We start from the raw sequence: 8,186 nt of genomic DNA on the forward strand, positions 1-8,186 counted from the left end.
CTCAAAAAGGCCTTCGACACAATCAATCACTCAGTTTTATTGGATAAATTGGAAAGATATGGTATTCGAGGGAAAGCTGGTAACTGGTTAAAAAGTTACGTAACGGGTCGGGAACAGTATGTTAGCATAGGGCATTACCACTCAGAGAAACTTGGTATTACATGTGGTGTTCCCCAAGGGTCAGTGTTGGGACCAAAACTTTTCAATGTATACATAAATGATATTTTTGATGTTTCTCAAGTACTTAAACTCATACTGTTCGCAGATGACACCAATATATTTTTCAGTAGCGATGATTATACTGATCTTGTAATGACCGTAAACAGGGAGCTAAAATTAATTTAAAAAATGGATGGATATAAATAAATTATCATTAAATATAAATAAAACTAAAGCAATGTTTTTCGGTAATTTAAAATATAATATAGAATTACCAATTATCATTGAAGGTGTACCAATTGATAATGTGAGTGAAAACAAATTTTTGGGAGTCGTAATTGATAACAAAATTTCATGGAAACCACACGTCAGACACATAAAAACCAAAATTTCCAGAAGCCTCGCAGTTTTGAATAAAGTGAAACCATACCTTGATAAAGATGCACTTCGTACTCTGTACTGTACCCTGGTTCTTCCATATCTTACATATTGTGTGGAAGTGTGGGGAAACACATATAAAAATACAACTAATCCATTAGTCACAGTACAGAAACGAGCACTGCGTATTATTCACAAGGTAGTTATCTAGATCATACTCACAAACTCTTTCTTCAGGCAAAGTTACTTAAATTCCAGGATCTGGTTAATTACAATACATCTATAATCTTATACAAAGACTTTAATAAACTTCTACCTACAAATTTACAAATTATATTTGAAATTCGAGAAAGGGTTTATAATGTGAGAGGCTTCGGGGAATTCAAATTACCCAGAACTCGAACAACCCGTAAAGGTTTTTGTGTGTCTGTATGTGGTGTGAAAATCTGGAACAGTCTGAGTTTACAACTGAAACAATGCAAAAATATTCATAGATTTAAATTCCTCTACAAACAGTTGGTCTGGTCACAGTATACTCAATGATGGTTTTAGTGTGCTCTGTAATGTCTGTTCTCTTACCATTGCTGGTATGGATTCCAAAAAAATAAAAAATAAATAAAAAATAAAAAATGGGCGTAGCTGTGGGAAGCTTATTGTTTTTTGTTGATGAGTGAGTATAGGGGTGGGATTTAATAAGTTTTCTTCGTCCCACTCCTTTTCAGGTAATTTTTGTTTTGTGCACTTTATGTTCAATATATGTATTTTGCTGTGCCTGAAATGAATAAATAAATGAAATGAAATAAATGAATGGATTTCCAACCTACCAATCTGCAGGAGGTCTGTGATGCTGTCATGTCAAGATAGACCAAAATCTCTGAGGAGTGTTTCCAGCACCTTGTTGAACCTATGAAATTAAGAATCAGGGCATCTGAAAGCAGCAGGGGCTCCAACTTTGCGTTACCAAGGTCTACCCAGTGAAGTGTCCAGTGGGGGTCGATCTTGTCAGTACTCTGGATAAATAAAGTAATAACGTCACAACACTTTGCATATGTATTAAAGTTATGGGTCACTCCCTATTCATTCAAATAGGGGCTTCAAAACAGCTGCACAAATAGCTACCCAAGGGTGTTACGAAGATGCCACTATGTTGTGCTAAGAACCTTGAATTTGCTTTCCACTATTTTACTCCCATTTCTTGGTCTTGTTTGTTGTTTCTCTATGTTGTTCTTTCCTGTATTCGCTTTATTTTCACCCCAACTGGTTGCAGCAGATGGACGCCCTCCGTGGTTCAGCTGGAGGTTTCCTCTTGTTACAGAGGAGAGTTTTCTGTTTTGTTTTGTTTTTCTCATAGGCTTGTTGATTGCTGGGTTTCTTTGTATAATTTTGTCTGCTCTTCACCTTACAATACTAGAGTGGATATTCTTGCAACCACAGTTGTTAAACAGCTGTCAACTTCTACTGCACACCTTTGCTAGCACCACAACAAATTTAACTTACACGTTTTCTATTTTATCGGGGACAGATGCTATCTGTAAGGTATTCCCTTAGGGATTTCTTCCTGTTATTATCTGGCATAATTCTGAGATGTCTCCGGGTCATCTAACCCAGCAGCATCTACACTGCTAAAAACAAATTAATGATCATTAATGACCATCCTAGTATAAGTCAGATAAACTCCAGCGATATTAATCTGTCCAGTTAGGAAGCATAAACCATCATGAATCAGTCCCTGGTCTCCATGTTCTTGGAACTTCACACTGACCTCCACTTTTTAGCCAATGGTAGTCTGACTGCTGTTAGGTACAGGGACAAAATACTTGTCACTGTCAGATCTTGCGCTGTTGCAGTAGCCCTGGGTTCCCCCTGGTGCAGGAAAACGCCCAGCATCACATGTCAAGAACATGTAGGCCTTTCCTGGGTAACAAAGGCATTGATGCAACTGACTGAGCATCATGTTCCCCAGACATGAATGAAAGTTTAAAACCTCTGGAACGTAATGCATCCTTGCAACACTGCCAAATAGTGCCATAGACTATTCAACAGTTTAGTAAGGCCCTGATCCAAATCTAGGAGAGGATGTTGCAGTGCATCATCCACTGTGACTTCAGGAGCATTACTGGATGTAGGGACTGCATAAAGACATGTAAAGGCCATGAACATTACTGGGCTACACTGATGCAAGTTCAATAATTGCACTGAATCAATGCTGAACTTGTATTTAGTCACTTTTGCACCTTCACCATTATTGAAACAATGCTGAAACCAGAAATGGTATTTTAATCGATATTAAACATATCAAATTGCTAATATTTAAAAAATATTAAACTTTTTTTATGTTACAGTAACATTGTAAAACAAATACAGTGTATTAGTCAACAAGATTGTCAAATAAGATTACACAGGTTTCCTGGGAGCCTTCATGCTCAAACAGTTCTCCACACTTCTGTTAACATCCAAATAAATACAGCTGCACTCAAGGACAAACCGCAAGCACTGAATGACTTCAACACTCCTTAATACTTATCAATGGATATTTAGTACAAAACATGCCATTACTTACCACAAGATAATTTGCCTGGAAATATCCCAGCATATAAACGTGACAGCAACACAAACATACTTTCATGACTGTCTCTGAGCCGTTCACTAGCATTCCTAGTTAACAGGCGTAGCTCAAAAAGAGCAGTGCCATCTGGTGGCATGATTAAAAACAACACCATCTGTCCCACCTACACATATTTAATCTCACTACTAAACATTAGGCACATTTCACAACTTAACATTGGTTTAAAACACAACTTTACATAATGTATGAAATTAAGATTAGCTTAAAATCATTTTTGGCTAATTCAAATTGTATGATGTCATCACGGTCAATTTCTGAGTCAAACCATTTACTAAAGAAAAACAAAGGTGCAGTGAATGCAGTAAAGTGGATAATGGATATGAAAAAAAGTAAAATAGCTAGCTGGCACAGTATAGGGTCCTAGCTAACCTAACCCTACTATCATCTAAGCTGACATTCATGTTCGCAGGCTAACATCATTAATGTGTCTAATAATGTCCACTGTGACAGTCACAAATCTACAGATGGTATCACAGCATACAGCACTCAACAATGTACATAAACTATAACGAGTGTCAGGAAGCACTAAGTCCTTCCCTATTTGCCAAAATAGAAGCAAAATGTTTGGTGTAAGTTACCCAGCTTAAACCTCAGTGGCAGCTACCTTGTCTTGCCGGTAAAAAGGAACCCACCTCAAATGCAGCTCTTTTAAAGGATCTGAGCTGGAAAGAGTAGGTATTTGGTAAGTCAGCTTTTTGCAGAAATTTAAAATAATTAGAAGTGTGACATGACCTTTAAATTGTGTATATGACATGTCTGCTTCCATTTTTGACAAGTGATTGATAATGTTAGGATTAATTGTGGAAACTTATCTTCTTTGTTCTTCTTTTCCCTCTCTGGAAGGATTATGTCATAGGCCAGTTTGAATTGAGAAGGCGTGGTAAGAGAGTATATAAAGCTTAGAGAGATGGATAGGTGGCCATTTTGGAAGTTGCTGTGTGTGTAAAAGATTGGCCAATAAAAGTTCACTGTTCAGTCAAGACAGAGTGATGTCTGCTGTTTTCACACCCCTCTGCGTAACACGGGGTTAAGAAATATATATCATAAAATTAAAATATTACACTATAACAAAACGCTTACTTGACAAAATTCACAGAGGAAACCTCTGGGGTGGAATAGTGTCATCTACCGAAAGATCATCTTCCTGTCAGCTGTAACATACACATAACATACATAATACTCAGTACTGCAACTCACCAAGGAAAAAGATCTGAGGTGATGTTAGTGGCCCTGAATATGACTGGGTGTTTAGTAGGAAGGTCTTTGTTGTTGTTTTATCCAGGAACTTTCTTAGAAGATTCAACTGATCAATAATCTGGCAATTACATTTATTTCAGAAGCTAAAAGGGTCAGAAGACTGGAGTGGTGAGTAATAACTGTATCTGTAGAAAGGTGAGATTTACAATGAAGTCTTCTTGATGAGTGGGGGATTATGACTTTTTCCAAGTTATGGCTACAGCTGGGAAAGAGACCAAGAAAGCTTGAGTTTCATCTAGATTCTTATTTCATATATAAAGATCCCATTGCATCTTCTTTCTTTGGCTGCTTACATAAAGTTCCTGCAGATGGAAACCAAACAACACACAATCGCATGATGGTAAATGAAGGAGCAATAGAGATCTGTGTGGCTGAAGGAGGAGAGGGAAAGTGGAAGAAATTAAAAGAGAACAGTAGAAAAAATAATCTCAGTGAATTTCCTCTTACAAGCCAAAAAGGCCCATCATATTTGATATTTTGCGTCTCGGTGGAGGAGGAAAAGAGCAGAGATGCTGAGTGGGCTCACTTGAAGAGTCATCGGTGGCAAACAGTATCGCCAGTATGATACCATACAATCTGCTTCCAGTAAAAGCCCAGGCTAAATTTGTCTTGTGTTGTACACATGGTAGTCAGGTAGCAGAAAAGCGGAGAGACACTGAGTGGGCAACATGAGCCCCGATGAGTATGCTCGCATAAAGCTAAGCCAACTGTTACGCCAACTGCCTAGTTCAAACACAAAAAAGCCATTCTAAAAATGTCAGCTGAAATCGACTATCTGCTCATTTTTATTTGGGAAGACAGCGGCGTAGTGGAGAGTCAAACGATGCTTCTGTGCTATGAAGTTGAACCATATCAGAAAAATCTCTGGCTTCACACGCAGTACAAGAGAGGGATTTCAGAGAAACACACTGCAGGCTGACAGGCTCTGTGAATGTGAATCATGATTAGAGGACGATGCAAGCCAGCACATGCCCTAAACTGAGCGTTCAGGCTGGTGAAGGATTGCTGAGCTTCCATGTGACCTTAAGCAAGGCATTAAGGCCTCCAGCAGTTTACATATATTTTCAGATGTCTACAAACCTGTGTACTATTTGTGTAGTTGTACAAGTGAGTTTATGTGCTGTATGTATGAGATACAGATTTGTGTAGGGAACCTCGAGTGACCCAGGAGCAAAATTCTCTGCAGACTTGAGTTCAGGGTTCATTTCCCAACATCTGTGCCTTCAGCTTGGTCCTGTGGTCCAACAAACAGAAACTGGCAGTGTTCCAGTGTGAGCAGCCAATAAGAGATCGTGTCCTTGTCACTGAACCACTGACTCCTACTGGGTTGGTTAAGGTCTTCTAGAAATGGCTGTGTGGGGCACTGAATCTGAAACCTCTAGTTGCTTTTGGTGAGGCTCTCCACTAGAAGCAAAAAAACAAAACAAACAAAACCCACTGCATGTGAATCCATTCCTAAACTATCTGGAGAGTACATTATGCAACAACAATCACTGTTTGTAACTGAGGAAAGGAGGATAGATAACAGTTTGAAACAGTATTCAACACGCTTTCAGGACTATCACAATTGCACTCATTGAACTGAGTCGACCCAACATTTCACTCATCTCAACATTTGAGCCACAACCCAGCAAAGATTCTTGAGGCAGTGATGCTGTGTGCCTGGACAACAATAGCCGGGGGCAGAAACCATAAAATTACAACAACGTCATTATTACCAGAAGGGACATTGGTCCCACTTCCACTGGTGTTCTACTCACTCACTCTCTGTTCTGCAAAAACAAATGCCACTGTGCAACGCTTGTTTTTGTGGACTAAGAGGAGGTATTCAATCGCATCCTTCACGGCTTTTTGATCCATAAGACTGTAGTGAATTCTTGGTTAATAATATTAAATAAGTAATATTTAAATAAGTAACAATCGATCGTGGCTCAAGAGTTGGGAGTTCGCCTTGTAATCGGAAGGTTGTTCGAGCCCCGGCTCGGACGGTCTCGGTCTTTGTGTCCTAGGGCAAGACACTTCACCTACCGCCTACTGGTGTTGGCCAGAAGGGCCGATGGCACGATATGGCAGCCTCGCTTCTGTCAGTCTGCCCCAGGGCAGCTGTGGCTACAACTGTAGCTTGCCTCCACCTGTGTGTGAATGGGTGGATGACTGGGTGTGTAAAGCGCTTTGGGGTCCCTAGGGGGGACTAGTAAAAGCGCTATACAAATACAGGCCATTTACCATTTACCAATAATCATTAGCTGTGGATCTTAGATTTGCGAAGACTACAAGGACTGTCCATTGTCACCGAATTGGTTCAAAATCTTTTAGGAGCAGCCAAAAGGATGGAGAGTGACCTGTAAAGGGCGAATGGTGGAGGGTTCAGGGTCTCAGGATCTTATCTCGGCTTTTTATGGACAATGCAGTGCTGCTGGCTTCATTGAGTAATGAGCTCCAGCTCACATTGAGGCAATTTGCAACCAAGTGTGAAGCAGTAAGGAGGGAGAATTAACACCTCAGAGTTTGGAGTTCCCAGTTGTCAGCAGGAGAAAAGGGTGGACTCTGTGCTCCAGGTTAGGGATGAGTTGTTGCCTTGAGTGGAGGAGTTCAAGTATGCTAGTTTCCTGTTCACAAGTGGGAGGAGAGTAAAGCTGGAGATTGACAGATGAGCTCTAAATCAACGCTGTTAATTTATCAGTGCTCCTAAACTCACCTGTGGCTCTAAAAGAATAAGATCACAGATACAAGCAGCAGGTTGCTCCAGTGGGTGGAGAGTAACGCAGAAGACCCACTAGTCCTCCACATCAAAAGGAGCCAGTTAAGGGGGATTGGGCATCTGCCTGTGCTTCAAGGGCACCTTCTGAGGAATTTCACTGATATTCAAATGGATGGAAAGAAGCTCTTTAATCAATGTTTCTCTGGAAATTAAAAGCAGAGACAAGATTTGTAACATTAATTTTGCCCATTACCCACTGTCATTAGATGAAGAGCAGCAGGAACGTTTAAATAAATTTGTCATAAAATGAAACCAAAAGCAAAACTAATTTGACCATGATGTTGGTAAGAAAAATATTCTGCTGGTAGCACAAAAGTAAGTGATGGCGATAAAGCAAAAAAAAAAAAAAAAAAAAAAAAAAAGGGGGGGGGGGAGGGGGGGAGAAAAGAAAAGCTTCCAAATTGCTACACAACTCTGTAAAAGCTCTTCTGCATGTGTCCCCACTGGATGCAGAAGGAAGGATTTCTGTAGAAAACTCTGAAAAACACTTTTCCTTTATGCACTGCATGGTAATTTTTATATGGCCAATAATGACTGAAATGATGGGGAAACTGTTCCAATAATCACCATTATATTTAGATGTCTGTCTATGAATCATATGTCTTGAACATCAGTGAGATCTTGGCTCAGCGTAGCAGGCTTTTGTCTCGCAAGACTGATGGATCGCTGTGGCTTGCACGTGTAAAACAGCCAAGATTACTCATGTGGACTGCAATCATCCAGCTCCACAATAGGCACGTTAAGGACAAAATAATCATTCACACTTCATCTTCGTCTTGGATCAGAAAACTTAGCCAAGAGCTTACAGATGGGCATCTCCTCCTGTTTGTGACTGACAGAAAAAAGGCAGCTCTCTAGGACCGAATGGCCAGTGAGCAAACTTTTAAGCAAAACAAATTGTGAGTCAAAGCTTAAAAAAGGGAAAAAGATAAAGATTTTGAAAATTATTAAGCTCATTTTTAAAATCTTTTGGGGTTTTTCTCCTTTAATCTAAATGGACCCGGA

General features: G+C 39.8%; 1 long non-coding RNA gene across 1 annotated transcript; it reads right to left on the minus strand.

Annotated features, from left to right (window-relative positions):
• Window positions 1–1,014: 1,014 nt before the first annotated feature.
• On the minus strand, window positions 1,015–7,457 carry LOC146506668 (uncharacterized). The gene is made up of 2 exons (XR_014877350.1): window positions 7,119–7,457; window positions 1,015–7,029 (listed from the first exon to the last, which is right to left on the minus strand). It is a non-coding gene; the product is annotated as an uncharacterized LOC146506668 (long non-coding RNA).
• Between the last annotated feature and the right edge of the window lie 729 nt (window positions 7,458–8,186).

The sequence above is a fragment of the Neolamprologus multifasciatus genome, chromosome 12, assembly GCF_963576455.1.
Source record: "Neolamprologus multifasciatus chromosome 12, fNeoMul1.2, whole genome shotgun sequence".
In the NCBI taxonomy this organism is placed as follows: Eukaryota; Metazoa; Chordata; class Actinopteri; order Cichliformes; family Cichlidae; genus Neolamprologus; species Neolamprologus multifasciatus.